Genomic DNA, 23,555 nt, shown 5'->3' with positions numbered 1-23,555 from the left:
ATAGGATACTTGGCCCTACCTTGCTTATTCTGCATTCTGTCTTCTCCATCCCCTCACCCCCCACCACAGTCCCCTTTTTATTATTCTAACTGGGAACAAAATATATGGACTCAGCATTGTTTCAGAGCCTGCAGCTGCATTCCATCCACCCCTCCCCCCCTTCTCTTTGCAGCGCTCTCACCAGCCCTTTGGGACTTAGTAAAAACAAAGAGTCATTACTGGGGAGAGAGTGGGTTGGCACAGCCCACAGGGAATACACAGAGCCACAAATGTGAGGGTCTACTGTACAGTGTTCCTCTGTTTTTCTTGAGAGCCACGATAATTTAACATTGCCGGTGCTGATTGCTTTAAAAACTATCTGAAGAAGTATACTTACAGAGTTTTCCTACGTGGAAAATGTTTAGGACTTTAAATTGGAAGGTTTTAATTTAGATTTCCCACAAAAGAGTTTTTCTCAATGAGAAATTTTAGTTGTCTTTTAATATAGTGTTTCAGATACTTTGAAAGTTTCTCTAGAAAGAATGTGGCAAGTCTAACAAATTTACAGGTTTTACATCAAATGTGATTGAAAATATACATTAACTATCATGATAGTGTCCTATATAGACATATTTGAAATACAACTGAAATATTGTTAAAATATCATTTCAAAAGTGAACATTTAGTGTTAAGATTATTTCCTCTTTCCCTGATGCTAAGCACTGCATGTTTATGCTGTTCCTTGTTACTAATTATAGGATTTTTCCCCCCTCTATAATGTCTTTAGAAGGTCAGAATTTGGGTCTTGGCTGGTCAACTTTTAAGCATATTTACTTTTGTGCCTGAACACGTTCTCTTTTTCTTTTTTTTATAAATTCATTTATTTTATTTATTTATTATTTTTGGCTGCGTTGGGTCTTTGTTGCTGTGTGCGGACTTTCTCTAGTTGCGGCGAGCGGGGCCTACTCTTTGTTGCGGTGTGCGGGCTTCTCATTGCAGTGGCTTCTCTTGTTGTGGAGCATGGGCTCTGGGTGCGCGGGCTTCAGTAGTTGTGGCACGTGGGCTCAGTAGTTGTGGCACGCGGGCTCTAGAGTGCAGGCTCAGTAGTTGTGGCGCATAGGCTTAGTTGCTCCGCGGCATGTGGGATCTTCCCGGACAGGGCTCGAACCCTTGTCCCCTGCATTGGCAGGCGGATTCTTAACCACTGCACTACCAGGGAAGCCCTGAACATGTTCTCTTAAATTGAAGTTTTCTTCTAAAAAAAAATGCAGACTGGACCATTAAAGTATAGCAATATGCTCTTAAAGAGTGAAAATTCTGAGAATCATTGATTACCTGGATTTTTATCATCACAGTTGGGCAGCAGCTTCTATAGCATAAAAAATGAAAATTTGTCTTTCACACTTCATCTCACCCTTTTCCCTTAGTGGAAAAGCATAGTCAGGAAATTGAATGGTCGTTGAAGGCATTTTATGGATTCTGAAAAGATGAGGAAGTATCTATAGGAACAGTTAATTGTGTTTTCAAAACTGATGAATATCAGGAGCTGAATACATCAGCCAAAAATACCTTGTTGATTTTTAAGAGTATGGCTCAACCAATTATCCTTGCAGTTCTAATCCATACCTAGGATACTCATAACTAAAGGTGTACTAGGATTGTACATTTTTATAGACCATTCTAATTGAATAGAAAAGGTAGCTGGTAAGATTCACATGGCTACAGTATTGAGGTGTTCAAGTTATAACATTCAGAGGGGTGTAATGGTATAATGCACATGGTTTACAAAAGCTGCATCTTTATTGTTGAGCAAGCTTTATCCAAATCACGGTAGTTCTGTCTCATATTTCACTGGATACCGAAAATGTGGCAGGTGAAAATTTTCCAAAAATGTGTGTTTCAGTAAAATTTTAAAAACTAATTACTCTTGAGCTTCCCTGGTGGCGCAGTGGTTGAGAGTCCGCCTGCCGATGCAGGGGACATGGGTTCGTGCCCTGGTCCGGGAAGATCCCACATGCCGCGGAGCGGCTGGGCCCGTGAGCCATGGCCGCTGAGCCTGCGCGTCCTCCGGAGGCTGTGCTCCACAACGGGAGAGGCCACAACAGTGAGAGGCCCGCGTACCGCAAAAAAAAAACAAACAAACTAATTACTCTTTATTTTTATGTTTGTTGAAAGTTTCTTATCTAAAGACACACAGCTGATGCAGACTCAGCTGTAACTACTGTCTAGGTCTTCACTCTGCCAGGGAAAATTCTCCCCACTATACCACACAGCTGTAAAAGGAGAAGTATTGGAAGTAAGTTAACTCAGTATTTTCAAGTAATGGCAGTTGTTACTGATGCAGTTATCTACTAACATAATTACTCAATAAACTATAAACAGGTGCCTAATCAGTGAGTGTGCTAATAGGTTTATTGTTCTGTTTGTTTCTTATTTATTGCACAAACATTCTTTTAGCCCTTACTGGTGCCAAGTACTTTGCTGAGTGCTTTGTGTGCAAAGATACAGGGATGGGTAAGACATGGGCTGTGCCCTCAGGGAACTCAGAATCTGACAAACATATATAGACTAATACTCAGGAAAGAATTAATAATGTAGGGCTTATCCAGAACCCTCCTTTCAGAACTTCTATAGATACAGGAGACTCTCTGAAACAAGGCTTATGTATTTCTGATTGGTATGAATCAGGGTTTTAAACAAAGGTTTCGGTAGATGCAAAATATTATATCCTGGAAATAGGTATGTAAAATTCCAGAAGGTCTGTTAAAATTTATGGACACACTCATACACAAAAAGGTAGATCTGTGATATGTTTATAATTCAGATAAAATCTGAAATGGCAAAGTTTTCAACAGCAAATAATGGCCACATCTGTTGGCCTGTGTCAGCCTTGCAGAGTGGACTTGCCTGTGGCATCAGCGACTCATGCAGGGAATGATTGTCCCAGGGCAGTGAGAAATAATGTTAACTTTGTCACAGTAAATAGGATTCCAGACCTCAGTATTAACTCAGTATTTGTTATGAGAATGTTGTTCCACAATTCTCTCTAATTTAATTGCTCACTTCAGACTCAGCAATCTCAGAGGCTTTAAAAAATAGAAGTTTGCTTTGCATATGTAATTTAGAAATTAACCTTAAGATGAGGACAGAAAATATTGTCTATAAGTACCATGTTACGTCTCCTGTGAAATACTGAGTAACACACATTTTTCTAAGAATGAGCAAGGAACAGCCAGTCAAGCAGCTTTTAAATGTACGCCTTCCAAAAAGGCACACTGACCTTCTGAAGATGAAATCAGCATTTAACTGCTAACTTTAAAGGCTTGAATAGTGTTAAAATTTTTGCAGTAGAGCCATTAACTCTAAAGAACAGAGTTGGATTTTCTTTTTTTTTTTCTTAACTTCCAAACTTAGCAAAGCATTCAGAAATATTTTGTTAATTATTTATTTTCCTTTTGGGGGGCTGGAGAGAAGATTGGGTTTGAAAAACTAAATTATACAGTATTTGAAATTAGTAGCCAATTTCAACCCACCTGAAAATACTTCCCACAGACTACCCTTCTCTAATCTACTTGATACTCAGGAAGCAAAGATAACTATCTGCTTGAAACAGCAGCAGAGATAAAAATAAATCCCCAGCACTGTCATTCCTTCTTAGATGATATGCCTGCACTCTGCTTTCCCCTGCTGTTTTTGGTTTGGCTAGTCCACTGGTTTTGCCAACGGTTGTGTTTAGTCAGTCTGCTCAAAGGTTGCTGACTAACAGCTACCTTTATACACTCAGCTCTGAAAGTAGTTAATACTACAAAGGTGTTAAAATTAAATCCTTTTATGGCAGTTCTGTTTTAATTCTTTTAATATTACAGTGGTTAACATGTGTAGATAACATATTTGCATTGAATTATAACCCATTAACCACATGTTAATTTATTAAGGTATTAATACAATGGTAAATTACCCAATTTGAAAGAAATATTTAACTTTGATATATATCAAAGTTTATATAATTTTTTATGTATATAGTATAATATACAGTGTGTGTGTGTGTGTATATATATATATATATATATATATGTAAAATATCATATTTGGCCAGTGGTATGGACTGACATTCTGGAAACTCCTATTATCTCAAACAATAACTGAATAATAGTTTGAAGCTATTGACCAACTTCTCTATTTTATGTTGCCACCCACCTCTGCTCTCCTTTTCTTTCTGGATAAGAATTACCTGTGGGGTTTCTAAATAAAAAAGAGTAGAGAGCTAAGTTCACAAATCATGGCCAGGTACCACTACAGACACCAGTGACATAAAGGAGACGTGCAGAATGGTGAGGGTGGGAGGGTGACTTTGACTGTATGGTTGTGTTGCCTGAGGAAGCTATCTCAGTGTATACCACACAGGCTCCAGTGTGGGCCACAGCAGGACAAGCGTCCCAAAGCACGATCATAAAGGAGTTGAAGACTAAATCATCCTGCTCTGTCCTTCACCAAACTGCAGTCACTTTGGAAAGCAGCCATTGGAACTATGATTGAAATCTGAATTTGCTACAAATACCATTAACTGCCTTCTTAGCGGTCAGTTAAGCTTAATATCTTCATTCAACAAGCGTTTGTGAATATTTGCACTGTACCAAGCACCACGGTAGACAGTGTTTGGACAAAGGTAAATAGGACCTTGAAATTCCAGCTCTTGTTCCTGACACCATCTGTTTGTCAATAAAATCTGAATCTGATGGTTTTGCCTTTTTGTTTCCCACCAAAAACTGAAACTTGTGAAATTCAGTTGTTTATGTTACAGACATTGTCACTTAACAGCACTCACTTATTTAAGCTTGGAAAATAATAATCTTTAACCATTTTGTAACACTTATGGCTCTTATAACTAACCCACCCCTAAATTTGAGCCACAAGCAGTATGTAAATATCTTTTGACTTCTTACTATGTGCAAGGCCTTATCCTTATAAGAGCTTTATTAAAGAGGTTATAAGAGCTCTATTAAAAAGAAAATTCAAAATTTAAAGCAGGAAAAACAATTTAGCAGAATATGTCCAAGCCGCAGATCTTACTTCAAACAATATTTAACACAACAAAATTACTATATGTTGTTGATTCCAAGGCTTGTTTTCTTTTTAACATTTAACGTCTTTGGAATTAGAATATATCTCATTATCAACAGCATCTTAGTACTGTGTCATAGTTTGTCAGCATTTTATATTATGCAATGGTACATAGTCATACAGTTGCTGGCAGCTTAACTACAGCAATGCAGTGGAAGTATTTAGAGAGTTTCTATATCCTGCAATAAGATTTTATCTAACTAGAATCTTTTCAAAAGTTTTCTTTCCTGACCCCACCCTTGACTGGTTTGCTTTTTAGCTCCATATGTTAGATAATCTGGAGAATTTATAGGGAAGGTAAATTTTTATAACTATTTTTGTGATTAAAACTGGAAGGAACAAGAGTATGAAATTAAAATGTTCTCAAATTTGTTTTTAGGCTAAAAACCTTACAAAAGTAATTTGTTTTGAAAACAAGTTTAGAAGAAAAGAGTTTTACTGACTTAAAAGACTTAAAAAGCTCATAGACATGCTTTGAGGCTAATGAATTTGCCCTTATCAGGCTAGGAATTTTCAAATCTCTCTAATTGGTCTTATACTTTGTACTGTATTTACCAGAAATGCACAGTCATCTATTATTTTGCTTATAGATTCCAACTTTTTTCAATAAGTATAACTAAAATTTATTGAATATTTATTATGTGCTAAGAATCCTATACTAAGCACTTTATATATATTATTCTCATTTAATCCTCACAGGGATGTCATGAAGCAGATATTCCTGTTCTGCTAGTGTGTTAACTATGGCTCTGAAGTTAAACCACTTGTAAAAGCTCACACAATTAGTGAGTAAAGGAGCCAGCACACAAACCTGGGCATCTAGTTCCAGAGCCTGTTTTCATCACTACACTGATTTACCTGCCTATAATAAATGTTCAATGGGCATTTTATTCTGACATTCGTACGAACATTTGTTGAGTATCTCCCCCGCTAGCAAGAGGAAGCAGGACAGTCAGGGAGGTCTCAGAGAGGTGGTAAGCAAGTGTGGCAAAAGTTGCCACCTTCTTAAGGAGCTTGAATTTCACCTTGGAGATCAGTGCTTCTTATCTATAAAGTCTCCCTGGGGGTCTATGATGAGGTCTGGAAGTCTGGCTTTTAAAATTTTTCCCCCTAGATTTCATTATAATAGCTAGGTTCACTATAATTAAGAATATGATAAGAATATGCACTTATGTAGGTATGTACACATTCTCTTCTCAGGAGAAGGTTCATAATTTTCATCATTTTCTGAAGGGGACCACTGACTACAGTAGATTCTTTCAAACACATTTAGTAACAAGTCAGAGTAAGAAAAAACATTTTACATTGTGACCCTTTACAGATATCAGTGTACACATCACACAGCTAAAATAAGTTTCACAGCACAGTATTTATCCTTTGCCAGTATACTCTGACATTTTCTATTTCAATTTAAAAGAATCCTGATCACAATCCACTAAAATAACGTCATAACCTTCCAATGGGTCACAGTCTGTGCTTTAAAAAACACTACAGGAGATGACCATCTTTTTTTTTTTTAATTTTAGAAATTTTAGCCAGGGAGTCATGTGATCAGATTTGCATTTTAACGTGTTTATCCAGTAGCTACCTTAACTTAGTTATTCCTTCTGTATGGGGAGAAAGGAAATAGCGGAGTTGAGGATGGCACCATATTTATGATGAGCATTTGGTTGGATGGTGAGGCCATTATTCAAGATCTAAAATAGATGAAAGAACAGACTGAGGCAGAACTCATGGGGTGTTTAGTTTGGGACATGATGTCCATGAGGTGTTCAGATAATAACTCCATACCTTGTTCTATCAAGATGGAGCTGTCCAGGAGACATTGGTATTGGGGGATTTGGAACAAAAGGAGTTTCAAGAAACTGCTCCAAAGGACATTTTATAGTATTTAATTATACTTGGCAGTCCAGTAGTGAGAAGAAAAAAAGTGTATTTATAGTGGAATTCTGTTATAAAGCTCTATTTAAAGACTTCTAAGAATACTGGTTTAGTTGTGAATACTTATGAGTGTTGATACTTTTTACTTCTTAACATTTAGGAGATTTGAAGCCCTTTTTGCCAAATTTTGTTCACACTAGTTAAGAACAATAGCAGGCTAATAGAGATAAACAGTGGCATATTGATTTAGTGGAAGAGTACACAACAGTGAAAAGCAGTGACTTAGAGCTCTGTGCAATATGGCAGTGAAAACTCTGGGTAGAAGACTACATATGTATGGTATGACACCGTTTTTTATAAAATTTAACAACAGGCGAAGTCAAACAATATATTGTATGGGTACACACGTGATAAAATTATTAAAAACAATAAAGGAATGATAATCACAAAAATTAGAATAGTTGTTATCTCTGGTAGAGAAAGGCAGGTAGAAGAGATAGGAGAGGAGCAATGGGTAGATATATTATTGCTAATGTTAAGTTGGACAGTGAATTCACAGGTGTTCACTATGTCGTCAAGCTTCATAACAGGCTATATTGATTTTGAAGAAATAAATGTTACATAAAGTTCTTGTTATCATTAACTTTAAATATAATAATATAAATATATATACTTGTATATTTATAATCTGTCATCTTCATGGATTAAATGAGAAAAACCAGAACATATTTCAATAGATGCCAAAATGGCATTTGATAAAAATTCAATATTAAATCTGGATTAAAACTTTAGTTAAGTAGGGAATAGAAAGAAGAATTCTTTCTTAACATGATGAAAATTATCTTTATCTAATAGCCAGTTAGCATACTTAATAATTAGACAACAGAAATATAAATATCCTTTTATTTATTTATTTATTTATTTGCTTGTTTGTTTGTTTTTATTTTTGGCTGTGTTGGGTCTTCGTTGCTGCGCATGGGCTTTTTCTAGTTGAGGCAAGCGGGGGCTACTCTTTTTTGCAGTGCGCAGACTTCTCATTGTCGTGGCTTCTCTTGTTGCAGAGCGCGGGCTCTAGAGTGCAGGCTCAGTAGTTGTGGCACGTGGGCTTAGCTGCTCCGCGGCACGTGGGATCTTCCTGGGCCAGGGATCGAACCTGTGTCCCCTGCATTGGCAGGTGGATTCTTAACCACTGTGCCACCAGGGAAGCCCAGAAATATCCTTTTTAATGTTAGCAATAAAATACACATGGCCACTCTCATCTCTGTAGTTTAATATTGTTTGGAGAATGCTCATTAATGTAATGAAAAAGAAAATTAACTAAAAGCTATGGATAATAGATAAGTGGGGGCAAATTTGCCAGTATGTGCAGATAAACCAAGTGAAAAACTATAAAAACTTACAGTATTTCCTTCAGTAAGGTGGTCAGTTCAGAAATAACTGTTTAAAAACCACTGGCTTAATAGTGGTAGGGTGGAGTGAAGAGGAGTTTCTTTTAAAATGGGAGAAATAGCAGAATATTTATAAACTGATGGGAGTCATCCAGTAGAAAGCAAAAGTTGATATGAGAAAGAGCAAGACTTGCTGGAGCAATGTCCTCGAGTAGGTTGGAGAGATGGGGTCTAATTGCTCAGAGGAGAGATTGGCTTTAGATACGAGCAAAGGAAGTTCTTGTATGGTAGCTAGTGGGAAGGTATGTATATGGGTGCAGATTTTGAAATTCTTATTGTTTGTTAAACCATTTCTTTAGCCGTATCTCAAACCTAAAGTCAAAACACCTAGGCCAAAGTCTTATCTTAGAGGTTAGCAAAGTGGCACACAGAAAGTGCCCAATAAGTGATATATATAATTTTTAAAAATCACTGGCCTCCCTAAGCACTAGCAATTAGGAGTTTCAGTGTAAAAATGATCTCATCTATGGTAGCAACAAAAAATTATAAAATACCAAATATTAAGTGTAGTCAAGTTATTCTGTCTAAAGAGCTGTAATACTTTCCTGATGGGTATAAGAGAATATATAAGTGGTAAATGGCAAGACTGTCCATGGATTTAGGTTGGAAACTTTTGCAGTTGTCATTTCTTCTTCCTAATTAATAATAAGATATTATATATACCATTATAGTAATTTTAAAAATAAATACACAAACACAAATAGAAATCTGCAAAAATGAAATGCTATACACCAGAATGTCATTGCTTTACTAATTACCCTACTAATGAGATAGATTTGTTTATCTATATTTCCTAATTGTTCTATAAACATAAAAGAAATGTTTTGAGATGCCAAGTTTAAATATGTCAAGAATCTAGGAGAAAGGCTGAATATTCAAGGTTTCAAAACAGGTTGACAAAAAGAGAAAGCAGGTCTCAAAGTTATCTGTACCTAGACACCAGCTAAATATCTTTCTAGTCAACTACTTAATGAGTTGCTTTGTCATCTATCAGTGGAGAAAAAAAGTTTTCTCCCCTCTGTGATCTGTCTCCCCAGCGGAAGGAAGGTAAAGGCAGAGTTCCTGGTATTATCAAGAACAGGGGAGAAGAGGCCACTTTCCTTTCTGAGTTAACAGTTGACATTTTGGAACAGTGGTCTTGTGAAGTGTCCTGGGAATGGGTCCAGTCTAGAAAGAATAGATTATGGGAATGAATAGTAGTAGTCAGTTGAATTTAAAAAGATAAGATTCCTAGGGAGCTTCAGGCAATAAAACTCAGAATGCAATAGAGAATGATTAAAGATAGCTAAATTGGGCTCACAGTGTTAGAGGGTTGGTACTTAATTAAGCAGCCATAGGAGGAGGGCAATCTTTTATAGAACTTAAAAAGTTGAGAGTGTCTAGTAATCACTCAGTAAGTTATATTGGGGATATCTTATTTTAGAGTGAGAATGTAAGGCATAGCCGTATTTATGAATATAGTAATATTCTACTAATCAATACTAAGAAATTCTTAATACTAATCTGAATGCATTTTAGTTTTCTCTTAATCTCATTGTATTAGTAATTCATTAAAGTCAGTTTTCACAGATTAGGAAGGAGGGACAGGAACTTGAGGTGTTCCATTTCCACTGAACAGTAAGATGATGCTGACATATTTCCACAGCTGTTTAAACGTTTTGTATTTGGCTGTAAAGAAAAACTTTCTACTAGGGATGCTTGGTGTTTTGTTTTACTTTTTCAGGAAGATAGTGTTCTGTTCCTTCCTTAGAGAACTTGAAAAATAAGATAATTGTGAATCCAGGATTAATTTTGGATAAAGTCTTAAACTTTACAATTTCAGAATCTGTAACATACATATATATATATATATATATATATATATATAACTTTTTTCAAAAATATTTAAGGCGATTGAGTCATGAGGAGCCAAATGTCTCATGAAACCTAGTGATATGGTTATCTTTTTAAAGGGGCAATGCAATGAATTATTGCCAAGAGGATAAAATGTTTTGCTACCTTGTATAATTTCATTGTTCTAGAGGGACCCATGTTGTCTGCCTCCTAGCAGAATCAAATAACTATCTAGAAGATAATCAATCAACAGTTTTATGATATACATTATTAAAATACAGTAATTACCTTAGTTGTTCATATGTAAAATATCTTCACCCTTCCTTTACCAACATGTCTCTTTCTCTGTTTGAAGGGATGGGTTTTCTGGCTTTGCTAATGGCCCAGGCATACCATCCTTAAAAATGAATCATTTTTGTCCTGTATTTCTTACAATAATAAATCAATTGATCTAAGAGACTTCACAGGCCCTCTTATTTACATCAGAACTAAGTCTCTTAGAAATGAGAATTGCAGTTTCTAATTTAGTTTTTGATCTACTGTGCATATCAATGTAAAATCAGAAATAGTTAAACTTCTTGAAGGCTTGAAGGAAATCAGCAAGTGAATTTGATGTATGAAAACTGAAAAGAAAAATTTTCTATTGAAATGGATCCTACCTTAGGAACGTATTTTCAGGGTAGATGCTTGGAAAGAAATCTATAAAAATTAGAATACTATAGGTTTTATTCATTTTTCAAGACTATCTATAGCTTTGACACACAAAAAAAAAACCCCACAAACTTTAAAATATTGTTTGCATTTATGAAGAGTGAATGGCTCCATAAGAACTCTTAATTCTATTTTGTTTCTTTGTTGTGCTATAGCTACTGAAGGCAGCATATTTTTAAAGGATAGGGCACTTGGGAAGCAAGGAGTATTTGCTACCCTTCTAGAGTAGCAGCAGGCATCTGTAATTTTTCAGCCTTCCATGGACACCTGTTGTGGCTGATTCATTCTTGTACCTTATCTCTGTGTATGTTGAGTTTGGAACAATTAGAAATATTGCTAGTCTTTTGGATTGTTTGTTTTCTCAGATAGCTTCTTTGGCTTTTATTTAAGCTAACACGTAAGTTTTGACCTTGAAGGTTTCTAGCCCCTTACTTTTGTAAATACCAAGAATTCAGAATAAGTATATTATCAACTTTTTTGATTATCCACAGGGCGCTTATCAGTCCATTACCATTTTAAAATTACTTTAAAAATCAAATACATCATTATTTGCTGAGGAATACATCATTATTTGCATCATTATTTGCAAGCACTTTAGATGAGTTATCTCTTTAAACTCCAACAATCATATAGGGTGAATAATATCATTTTCCACATTTTACTGATAAGGAAACTGAGAATTAATGAGGTTAAGTTGTTTGCCCAAGGTAACAGATGGTAGATTCCAGAGCCAGCATTGGAAACTGGGCAGGATTGCTCCAGAGCCTGTAATCTAGAATACTAGATGTAGTCTGATTGCCCTGTTCCCTTGTCATCTGTGTGTAAAAGAGAAGTTCTCACTTTTTTCTTCTCAAACCATTGAGGTATACCCAACTTAGAACTGGAAATACAAAGGGATCCAATTGTAAAGAAAGCATTTTAAAAAGGAAAGGGAGGACTTCTCTGGTGGTGCAGTGTTTAAGAATCCGCCTGCCAATGCAGGTGACACGGGTTCAATCCCTGGTCCCGGAAGATCCCACATGCCGCAGAGCAGCTAAGTCCGTGCACCACAACTACCAAGCCTGCTCTCTAGAGCCCATGAGCCACGACTACTGAAGCCTGCGTGCCTGCAGCCTGTGCTCTACAACAAGAGAAGCCACCTCAATGAGAAGCCCGCGCACCACAATGAGAAGCCCGCGCACCGCAATGAGAAGCCCGCGCACCGCAATGAGAAGCCCGCGCACCTCAATGAAGATCTAACATGGCCAAAAATAAATAAATAAAACAAATAATTTTTTTTTTAAAAAAATAAAATAAAATACAAAGGAAAGGGAATAAGGCAGAAGGACACCATTTCCTATCTTTGGTATCCTTCAAATATTTGGCACTAATTCCCATCAAGAAATGGCACATAAGACCTCATATTTATACACATTCTTTTGTAATTGTCATTTAAGATGTGACTAAAATGTAATTAATAAAATGATATCCCCTGACTATCATACATCTTGTTGCTCTTTCTCTTTCCTTAACATGCAGCCATGGTTTTGTGTCTTTGGTCCCCAGAGCCTGGGTTCTGTGATGTTACCACAGTGGCTGCCTCAGCAGTCCCAGTCCCAGTCCGCTCAACCAGAGCGGCTCTGACTCTATTTGTAATACATGGTGGGTTTCCCCATAAGATTTACTTTGAAAAAAGCATTCTGTAGCTTAAAAACTTTTTTTTAATATGTTGATGTTGAAAACAGAAAATTAAGAATTGAATTTATTTCCAAATCTATATGGAAATATTCTTCAGACTTAAATACAATTTATGTTATTGAACTTATAAGTTTTCATGGCAACATTGATTGAGTTGGAATGAAACCATGTGTTTTGCAAACTCTAAGGCCTGGGCCACTTTTACGAATTTATGTTAATCTTGAGTGTTCACATCTGTCAAGTACCAGTATTCCTTCCTAGGTTTAAACAGTCATTGCTGACTGCCATACATGACTTCTATTCCACCCATGTTTCACCAGCACTTCCTCCTGGCATATTACAGAAAGCTTTTCTCAAGACTCCAGTAGAACAAGGAGAGATTAGCAATGAATTTGGAAATTGACATTCATACTTAAGATTTTTTTTTTTTCCTTGCAGAATTCAGGTTTGGACTTTGTTTCTGAGAAACAAACCATTTTTTTAAACAAAATTCTGCTTCCTACTTGACCAGGAGAATTGCTAAGTTTAGAATTATTTAGTGTGGTTTCCCTAAGTCCTTTAAAATGCAAAGTGGTTTTAAAGACGCTGGATCATATTTTCAATGGAATTTGGTAAGGCCAGAGTATTCTGTGAGTATTTTTATAAAGATGGAGATACTTTTAAAAAAAGAAAAATGTATAATATATAATAAATTTAAGTTCCACAAACCAGGCAACCACTTGACCTAGGTTTGTGGGCTAAACATAGCACAAGGAGGTAAAAAAACTTTTTCTTTCTGATGTTTGTACCACACAGTGCATGCTGTTTGGGATTTTTTTTTTTCTTCCTTTCATTTTGCTATTTATTTTGCCTGCTCTGCAGAGCCCTGGTTTTCCTCTGATCTACTTCAGTTATATCTCTAATTTTTTAGTAGTCCTGGTGTATTCACTTCAGAGTGAATTTAATCTAAGTCCCAAGTTTCTTCAGATTAATCCAACAAATATTTATTAGGTATCTGTCATGTTCCAGATATGTATGAAAGTAAGACCATGGTCCTTGCCTCCAAAGAACTCATAGTCTAGTGGGGAGGAAGACACAAACAAGTACTTAGCATGCAGTGGAAGTGAGCCCAAGGTGCTTTGGGGACAGAAAAGGGAGCCCATCTCACTGGGGAAGGGAAAGGCTCCTGAGCTGAGTATTAAACAAGGGATAAGCTAATGCAAGCCAAGACAAGAAGTGGAGACATCAAATACAAGGTGGAGAGTGAGGCCCAAGTCTATTGGGAAGGAACCACATGTGTCCTATGAAATCTTAACAAACTTCTCAGATTCTCTTGGTGGCTCTCTCACTTTTCTTCTAAAAGGTACTTTGGCATTTAGCTCAATTTTGCAGTCATTTTTAAATACAAATTTTCTGTTCTCTCACACTCCATAGTCTGTATACCTTTTCCCTGTTCTCTAGTATCTGCTATTTGCATCTTTCCCCTGCCACTAACTGTCATCCCCCCCTTTTTCCTGGAAATACCAAGCTACCAGCCAACTACACCCAGCCACCTGGGCCCTTTTAAATAATTTTTGGCTGTGAAGTTACAAAATGAGTCATAACAAAACTCATTTTGAAGCCCCTTTTTAGCTGGTGAAACCAGCATTGGTCAATTGTATTTTAGTGCACTTAGCTAGTATGGATTCAGTTACATTAAGGTACTCATCATCATATCCAAGAATAAATATACACACACATACATACACACATGAGTATATATACACATACATGTATATATGTATATGTGTATGCACACACACACTCAAACAACTCCATTCTTCCAGGGGAAAATGCCTTGGTATCATCCTTGATTTCTCTCTTTCTTTCATTCCTCACAGTCAGTATGTCTGTGTGCAAAATATATCCCGATTCCTCCACTTTTCCCCATCTCCTGTTCGAAGCCCTCATCATCTCGCTCCTGAATTTCTGTACATATATGCCACAATGGCAGGGATCTTTGTGGTTTTATTCATTAATGTGTCACAGAAACCTAGAATAGTGCCTGACACAGCAGGCAGTCAGTTAATATTTGTGGAATAAATGAATTAGATGAACAAATTAATCAATCAATGTCACCTTGGATGACATTGACATATGTTGGATATACCAACATTTAGAAGGTTGGTTTCATATTAAAGAGAACCATATTAAGAAAGCCAAAAATTACTCAAGGCAGTTTTCTTCAGTTTCAGTTATATAGCAGCTTGGGTGTATTTGACTTTTAAAAATTAGCACTTTACTCCTGTAAGGTGGTATTGCTTACTTGTAACCAATTAAAATTAGTTTTGAAATGTTGCCATCAATGATGTTATCCCCAAAACAGCCATAAATATAAAAGAATACATTTTGGATGAGAATGCAGTTCAAAGGAATGAGTTTTCTGATAAGACTATATCCTATGGAAGTAACAGAACCAAGAAGTCTCGTTACTGGCCTATACTGTACCCTTTCATCGAGAATTTTTTAATAAGTTCTATTACTGGATTTAAGGAGCTACATGAAGCTTAATAGGAAAAGCTATGCTACTTTACTTTTTTCCTTAATACTATACATCTTGCCAAAGAGGAAGAATGCAAGGAGATAAATGGACTTATTTTGTCCTGAAATATTCATATTAATTGGTACATGGCCTGCATTTTTTGGATAACTGCCGATAGTTCCCTTTGTGCAGATAAATTTAGCATTTTGCACTACTCTCAGTAAAGCCTCTATCATGTGGAAATTTCAGATGTTTATGATATATGTGGGATCTTCTCCACTCCCTGTCATTCCTTGTCAATAGGAATATTTATCTCTTACTGATTTCTCTAATACTTAAACTTGATCAATTGCCAGTGAAAGATACCCTCCCCTCCCCTCCCTAGTCCCCCACCTCCACCACAGCATTGGTTTCTACATCTGGACTGATCCGAGAGGGTTTTTTTTCCTTCCCTAAACCCATAATGTTAGGCCTAAACTCATAACCGCAGCTCTAGTTTGAAAAATAGGACTTGTGGCTTTCAGGTTGAGATTTCTATTTTCTGTTCTGATTCTAGGTTTATTCTGTCCCTAAACTCTGGAACCTGAACAGTACATGCAAATATCAATACATTTCTCTAGCTAAGCCGAATTTTCTAGATTATTAAGAAATTACAGGATTTTTTTTTTCAGAAATTACAGATTAAAAGTCAGGAAAGGATTTGAGAACAATGGAGAATTCTAATGTTTAAGTGTTTGTAGCACTTTTTGTATCCAAACTAAGATATATAGTTTATCTATAGTAAAATAATAGATATTTTAGTCAAATAATATTAAGAGACAGGCTGGCCTCCTAAGATACTATAGGAATGGAAGAAGTGGGTTTTGAGGTCATAAAAATTGGGAAACCGCTATTCAGTATGAAAGAACCTACAGCAAAGTAAATGCTTTTGTTTAAGCTGGCATTTCCCAAACTTATTTGAGGATAGAACCCCTTTTTAATATAAGGAAACTTTTCAACATGCTTTATATTGGTGGAAAAAAAGCAGACACTTCAGTTCTAGTCCTGTCTGAGGCTTTAATCACCATTTTTACTCATTCAGCAAGTACATATGGAGTGACTATGCCACACACTATTCAAGATGCTGGCAATACAGGGAACAAACCAGACAAAAGCCTCTGTCCTTCTAAGGATTATATTCTAGCCAGAAGAGAAAGACAACAAACAAAATCTGTAAGTAGTGCAGGTACTAAGTGTTTTAGACAAACATGGAGCCAGGGTCAGGAGGTCAGGAGTACAGGGGTTACAATTTTATATAGAGACGTAACCTTGAGCAAGTCACTTAACTTCTCTCTGTTTCAAATCTGTAAAATGAAGACATTCAGCTAGATGATCTCAAAGGCCCTGCCAGCAGGTCTGCTTTAAGGACCGAGAGTTGTCATGTCAAACTCTGTGGTTTTGCTGGGTCATGAACATCCATTGAGCATTTGCAGTCACCTTAGTAGAAAAGGCTGGATATTAGAACTTATAGAACTGCTGTCAAATAAAAGCTTATGGAAGTTTAAATCATTTGTAATACCCACAAAAGAACAAAGTGTTTATATTAAATGAGGGAAAAAAAACCTTGATGGTCCTATTTTTTTTACATCTTTATTGGAGTATAATTGCTTTACAATGGTGTGTTAGTTTCTGCTTTATAACAAAATGAATCAGTTATACATATACATATGTTCCCATATCTCTTCCCTCTTGCGTCTCCCTCCCTCCCTCCCACCCTCTATCCTACCCCTCCAGGCAGTCACAAAGCACCGAGCTGATCTCCCTGTGCTATGCGGCTGCTTCCCACTAGCTATCTACCTTACATTTGGTAGTGTATATATGTCCATGCCTCTCTCTCGCTTTGTCACAGCTTACCCTTCCCTCTCCCCATATCCTCAAGTCCATTCTCTAGTAGGTCTGTGTCTTTATTCCTGTCTTACCCCTAGGTTCTTCATGACATTTTTTTCCCTTAAATTCCATATGTATGTGTTAGCATACGGTATTTGTCTTTCTCTTTCTGACTTACTTCACTCTGTATGACAGACTCTAGGTCTATCCACCTCATTACAAATAGCTCAATTTCGTTTCTTTTTATGGCTGAGTAATATTCCATTGTATATATGTGCCACATCTTCTTTATCCATTCATCCGATGATGGACATTTAGGTTGTTTCCATCTCCTGGCTATTGTAAATAGAGCTGCAATGAACATTTTGGTACATGACTCTTTTTGAATTATGGTTTTCTCAGGGTATATGCCCAGTAGTGGGATTGCTGGGTCATATGGTAGTTCTATTTGTAGTTTTTTAAGGAAACTCCATACTGTTCTCCATAGTGGCTGTACCAATTCACATTCCCACTAGCAGTGCAAGAGTGTTCCCTTTTCTCCACACCCTCTCCAGCATTTATTGTTTCTAGATTTTTTGATGATGGCCATTCTGACTGGTGTGAGATGATATCTCATTGTAGTTTTGATTTGCATTTCTCTAATGATTAATGATGTTGAGCATTCTTTCATGTGTTTGTTGGCAGTCTGTATATTTTCTTTGGAGAAATGTCTATTTAGGTCTTCTGCCCATTTCTGGATTGGGTTGTTTGTTTTTTTGTTATTGAGCTGCATGAGCTGCTTGTAAATTTTGGAGATTAATCCTTTGTCAGTTGCAAATATTTTCTCCCATTCTGAGGGTTATCTTTTGGTCTTGTTTATGGATTCCTTTGCTGTGCAAAAGCTTTGAAGTTTCATTTGGTCCCATTTGTTTATTTTTGTTTTTATTTCCGTTTCTCTAGGAGGTGGGTCAAAAAGGATCTTGCTGTGATTTATGTCATAGAGTGTTCTGCCTATGTTTTCCTCTAAGAGTTTGATAGTTTCTGGCCTTACATTTAGGTCTTTAATCCATTTTGAGCTTATTTTTGTGTATGGTGTTAGGGCGTGATCTAATCTCATACTTTTACATATACCTGTCCAGTTTTCCCAGCACCACTTATTGAAGAGGCTGTCCTTTCTCCACTGTACATTCCTGCCTCCTTTATCAAAGATAAGGTGACCATATGTGTGTGGGTTTATCTCTGGGCTTTCTATCCTGTTCCATTGATCTATCTTTCTGTTTTTGTGCCAGTACCATACTGTCTTGATTACTGTAGCTTTGTAGTATAGTCTGAAGTCAGGGAGCCTGATTCCTCCAGCTCCGTTTTTCGTTCTCAAGATTGCTTTGGCTATTTGGGGTCTTTTGTGTTTCCATACAAATTGTGAAATTTTTTGTTCTAGTTCTGTGAAAAATGCCAGTGGTAGTTTGATAGGGATTGCATTGAATCTGTAGATTGCTTTGGGTAGTAGAGTCATTTTCACAATGTTGATTCTTCCAATCCAAGAACATGGTGTATCTCTCCATCTATTTGTATCATCTTTAATTTCTTTCATCAGTTTCTTATAATTTTCTGCATACAGGTCTTTTGTCTCCTTCAGTAGGTTTATTCCTAGATATTTTATTCTTTTGTTGCAGTGGTAAATGGGAGTGTTTTCTTGATTTCACTTTCAGATTTTTCATCATTAGTGTATAGGAATGCCAGAGATTTCTGTGCATTAATTTTGTATCCTGCTACTTTACCAAATTCATTGATTAGCTCTAGTAGTTTTCTGGTAGCATCTTTAGGATTCTCTGTGCATAGTATCATGTCGTCTGCAAACAGTGACAGCTTTACTTCTTCTTTTCCGATTTGGATTCCTTTTCTTCTCCGATTGCTGTGGCTAAAACTTCCAAAACTATGTTGAATAAGAGTGGTGAGAGTGGGCAACCTTGTCTTGTTCCTGATCTTAGTGGAAATGCTTTCAGTTTTTCACCATTGAGGACGATGTTGGCTGTGGGTTTGTCATATATGGCCTTTATTATGTTGAGGAAAGTTCCCTCTATGCCTACTTTCTGCAGGGTTTTTATCATAAATGGGTGTTGAATTTTGTCGAAAGCTTTCTCTGCTTGATGGTCCTATTTTTAATCTAGTGTGTACCTCAGTCCAGTGGAGCAACCTCTGCAGTAAAAGTACCAGTGGCTTTTAAGCAGATGTTAGCATGCCTCTGTGAGAAATTTGCAGCAGTGTGCACACTGCACTTTTGTCCTATATCCTTACGTAAATAGGAGGTCTGTGACTTGATATTGAAATGACCTTTCAGGCAGGATCCCAGTGCCACATGCCTGAACTTGTGTCTCAGAATAATTAGAAGCTTTGACTTACACATCTTGGTATACAGTGTTTATGTTAATTATAAATGTCTGAAAGTTTCCTGAAACTTTGTCTTCGTAGCTTTTTATCAAAGACAGACTGGAGTTTGGGAGGAGGGTTGTGGATTGTGGTCCTAAGCCTTTGATTTTCAGGCTCTCATATTTGGAATGAAAATTAAAATCTACATTTCGAGTTGCCCAGAACATGGTAGTATATTTTTATATTTTTCATTGTGAATAGGAAACTGTTTAGAATCATAGTCTGATACTTTTAAAATAATATTTCATTCTTAAGATATTTAGCTAAAAGAATTTCCAGTAGACCATGGGTTGCTAAATATAAAGGTATTCCCACTGACTTATAGGAAAAGCTCAAAATATTATAATTAAAATTGAGAAGTTCCTATCGTACAAAGGGATGCTCCTCCACGATTGTTTCTAAATCAGACCTCAGAATTTCTTTTCCCATGGTGATTAGTCCTGTCTCCAGAAGCTGATCCTGTGCCCGCCAATAACAGTCATTTCATTTTAACTCCCTCTCTTCATATTCCATATTCAAAGGCCAGTTTATAAGAAAATGCTTCGTAACCATTCTGGAAGAAACGATTGACTCCTATTTCACTATCTAGACAAGCTGTGGAATAGGTTCCTGTATATTAGAGAGAGGAGCAATAAGTATCCACAAGTTCCTCTGAAAGTCTAGTCTCTGAAGTGGGGACTCTGATCCCACTTTAGCTCTGACCCTCAGCAGTCCTACAGGCTTTGGTCCACTCAGAGGTCCCCATAGTTTAGTTCTGAAGCCCCCACTCCTTCACCCCTCCTGCCTGCCCTAATTGTCATACACAACCTGCTCTTTCCATTAAGGCTTTGCCCAAGGAGCCAAACTGTTAGGCCAGCTATAAACATGAGTACTTTTTGTACATACATTTCATTCTGAAGAGTATATTCAGATATTAATGCAAATAAAATTTGTATCTAATTTATACCATCTCCTTCAGGAAATTAGATATACTAAATCTATAGACCGTATAATTTAAGCTTTTGAAATTTTAAAGATATGAAGATTGCTAGGCAACATCTTGCTCTCAGATCTTTTACAGGAAAAGCCTGAGATTAGGTCAGGCTGTACCATCTGCATTGCTGTTGATCTGAAAACCACAGAGGAAAGGAGATGTAGAAACTTAGTTGTGGCAACTCAGAACTTCATGTTCTCATCATTCCTTAACCTCCAACCCCACCCCAGCTCCTCAGCTGGAGAAAAATACCATGATATGCATCAAGATTCACCTTTGGGTTCCATGATGAACATAATTTTCCCTGATGCCTGCTCCTGCCCCTATCTGCTCACTGCTCACGTACACACCACAGAGTGGGACAGTGGGTTGGAGAGACTTCTGAGAAGTCCTGCTGTCATTCTCCATGCTATTACCTCTTTTTTTCTTAAACGGGTACTTTTATTTCTTTAAAGATACCATTTCCCCCTCCACTTCTTCATTAATTTTCAGAAGTCAATAAAGTCAGAATTCCCTGACTTCTTTTCTACCTCTAGCTCTAATCCATAGTTTCTTAACTTGGGCCTTACTGACATCTTAGACTGGGTAACTCTTTGTTGTGGGACTGTCCTGTGTACTGTAAAGTGTTGGGCACTGTCTCTGGCCTCCAGTAGATGCCAGTAGCACCCTCCCACACCACATGTCCCCGGGGGGCAAAACTGCCCCTTGTTGAAAACTGCTGTTCTAATCTATGTGGGATACAAACTTTCAAACACTTCAGTGGGTATATAGCATGGGTTGTGTATTTTTTTTAATTTTGTTTCTGTATGATCTGATTCTTTCCTGTTCTGTTCATTATGATATTTTTTAAATGACTATAGCTTTTTTCTATTCAAGATTCTTTTAAAGAATAAGAATATGAAAGTATTCTATGCCCACCATCAGGCCAGACCCTAATGCTTTGAGTGGTGTGCACAGTAATTAATTCATACAAGGTATTTTTGTTATTAAATCCTCCAAATTTACACAAAGACATTCTGTGTGTGTGTGTTTAAAAATGAAAAAAATGTATAGGAAGATAATTTTTCACCTTTAGAAGTATAAATATTACTTAAGAGGAATCACAATTTAGATGATAAGAAAGGAAAAATCTACATTTAAATATTATAAAGGTTCATTAAGAACTTTCCTGAATAAAATGCTCTGTTTAGTAGATGTCTGAGCTTAAGGACTCCAGTAATTAAGTTAAAAGTTTTCAGTGAAAGAATACCGAACATTTGTAGAATTTGAGTACAGACTCTAGTCACTCCTGCAAAATACAAAAAAACTATATGCTTCTACTCTTTTAAAATACAACTTAGAATCTCCCAAAACGGACAGTCTTTCATACTCTGGTACGTAAAGTGCTCCTGCATTCCCAGACCTGAGCCGCACAGGAAGGAAGACCTTAGGCCTAAACTGAAGCCAGAGCCTGGCCTGGAGATGAGCCTACAACCACTGTGGAAAATCTCCCCAACCAGGTTCTGCAGATCTACAGGGACAGTTGAGGGGGAAAGTGAATGGAAGTTAAGTCAGTCATGGCTGAGGAAGGGATGTCATTCAAGTGTTCACACCTACATTACCTGTCTACCTCCTGTCCTAGACCTTAAGGAAGCTTTGGGCTACCGGGCACATCCCTTCTCTGACAGCAGAGCCCTGCTATTATTAGGAAAACAAAAGCAGACGTCAGTGAATGCTGTTACACCAGCCTGTGGACAGACTTGCTGTTCCCTTGCATCTCACACAAGCATTCCTTTGGCTCCTGCTCTGCTCCCTCTCTATAGGATTAAGAAGTAAAACGTTCCATTTCATTTCACCAGTGTGTGTTTGCTGACTAGGTGTTCAGTTTGCATGCCCAATAAGACAGCCTGATGAATACTTACAGAGTAAATTAAGACTTGTTCACAAAGTTCCAGCATTTTAGAACTAGGGGAAATTTGGGGAAATAAAAGAGTAACTTTAGGGCCCCCCAGAGATATAATTTATAGAGTGGATAATTAATGTAGAAGCTTGTTACTCTAGCAATTAGAACTAATTTAAAAAGGGAGTCAAAGATAGTTTAAATTCATGAGTGATGGAGGATCTATGGAGTATTATCTAATATTCAACATTTTTGGTGAAATTTAGGCTCTCGAACTCTACATGGGTCTTCTGAATGAATCTCCTTTGAAAAGATGTTTACCTTTGACTTCTTTCTTTTTTCTTCTCCTTGTTCGTTCATTCCTTCAACAAACATTTATTGCATGTCTGCTATGTACCAGACACTGCAAATTGTCTCCCTTCTTAGCTTTCTTCACTCTTTTAGGGGGAGGGGTGTGGGATGGAGTTGGTGGCTTTAAATTATTTTCTGTAGATAAAACATTAGGAGTCTTTTTAGAGTGAGCAAATCAGAGTTGCAGGATGTCCTCAGGGCCAAGTAGAGTTCATACACGCTTATGCTTACTAGCATATTCATGAGTGATATATATGTGTGTGTGTGTGTGTGTGTGTGTGTATATATATATATATATATATATATATATATATATATATATCTGGCAGCCAGTTAGCTCTGAGTCTTAATCTTCCATTGATGTAAAGGGCAGATTTGGAGGAGACAAAAGAGAATTAGAAAACACTTTCTCCCTCCTTGCTTGTCTACTGAATTGCCAAGACCATGTATTTGGAGGCTGGAGAGCAGGAAGTCATATTTTACTTTCTTTCCAATGCATCCTATTCATAATTATTATCTAACACCATGGTGGCCCCTGTAGACCCAAGGGAAGAAAGGTCTTGGGAGCTGGGAAGAGTGGAGCAGTTGAAAGACAGAAGTTTCCAGCTCATTTATTCACAAATGTTTATTAAGCTCCTCCTATGTGCCAGGAAAATGTACCCAGTACAGGGGTTCAGTAATCGAGAGCAACCCTGTCCCTTCACTTCTGGGGCTTCCCATCTAGCAGAGAAACCAGACCTTGAGCAAGAGCATAGGAAACATCTGCCTGTTCCACAGTGTTGCCTGGGGCTCAGCCTTGGAGTGCCCTGCAGAATAATCTCTGTAGGCTGCTGACCTTGTTCTGTAAACATGAGGATGAGTACAAGAATCATAGGGCAGGGAGAAGCACCCAGCTGCGTTTTGGTGGGAATGTAATTATAGTAGTCACCT

At 37.2% G+C, this 23,555-nt stretch overlaps 1 protein-coding gene across 1 annotated transcript in view; it reads left to right on the top strand.

The window, feature by feature from the left end:
• Positions 1 to 23,555, top strand: part of ELL2 (elongation factor for RNA polymerase II 2) — a 75,721-nt gene that overhangs the window by 21,482 nt on the left and 30,684 nt on the right. The window lies entirely within an intron of this gene.

This window comes from Grampus griseus (genome assembly GCF_964374135.1).
Source record: "Grampus griseus genome assembly, chromosome: 3".
Taxonomy (NCBI): Eukaryota; Metazoa; Chordata; class Mammalia; order Artiodactyla; family Delphinidae; genus Grampus; species Grampus griseus.
Note: the sequence above shows the minus strand (reverse complement) of the source record. Positions and strands in the feature narration are given on the sequence as shown.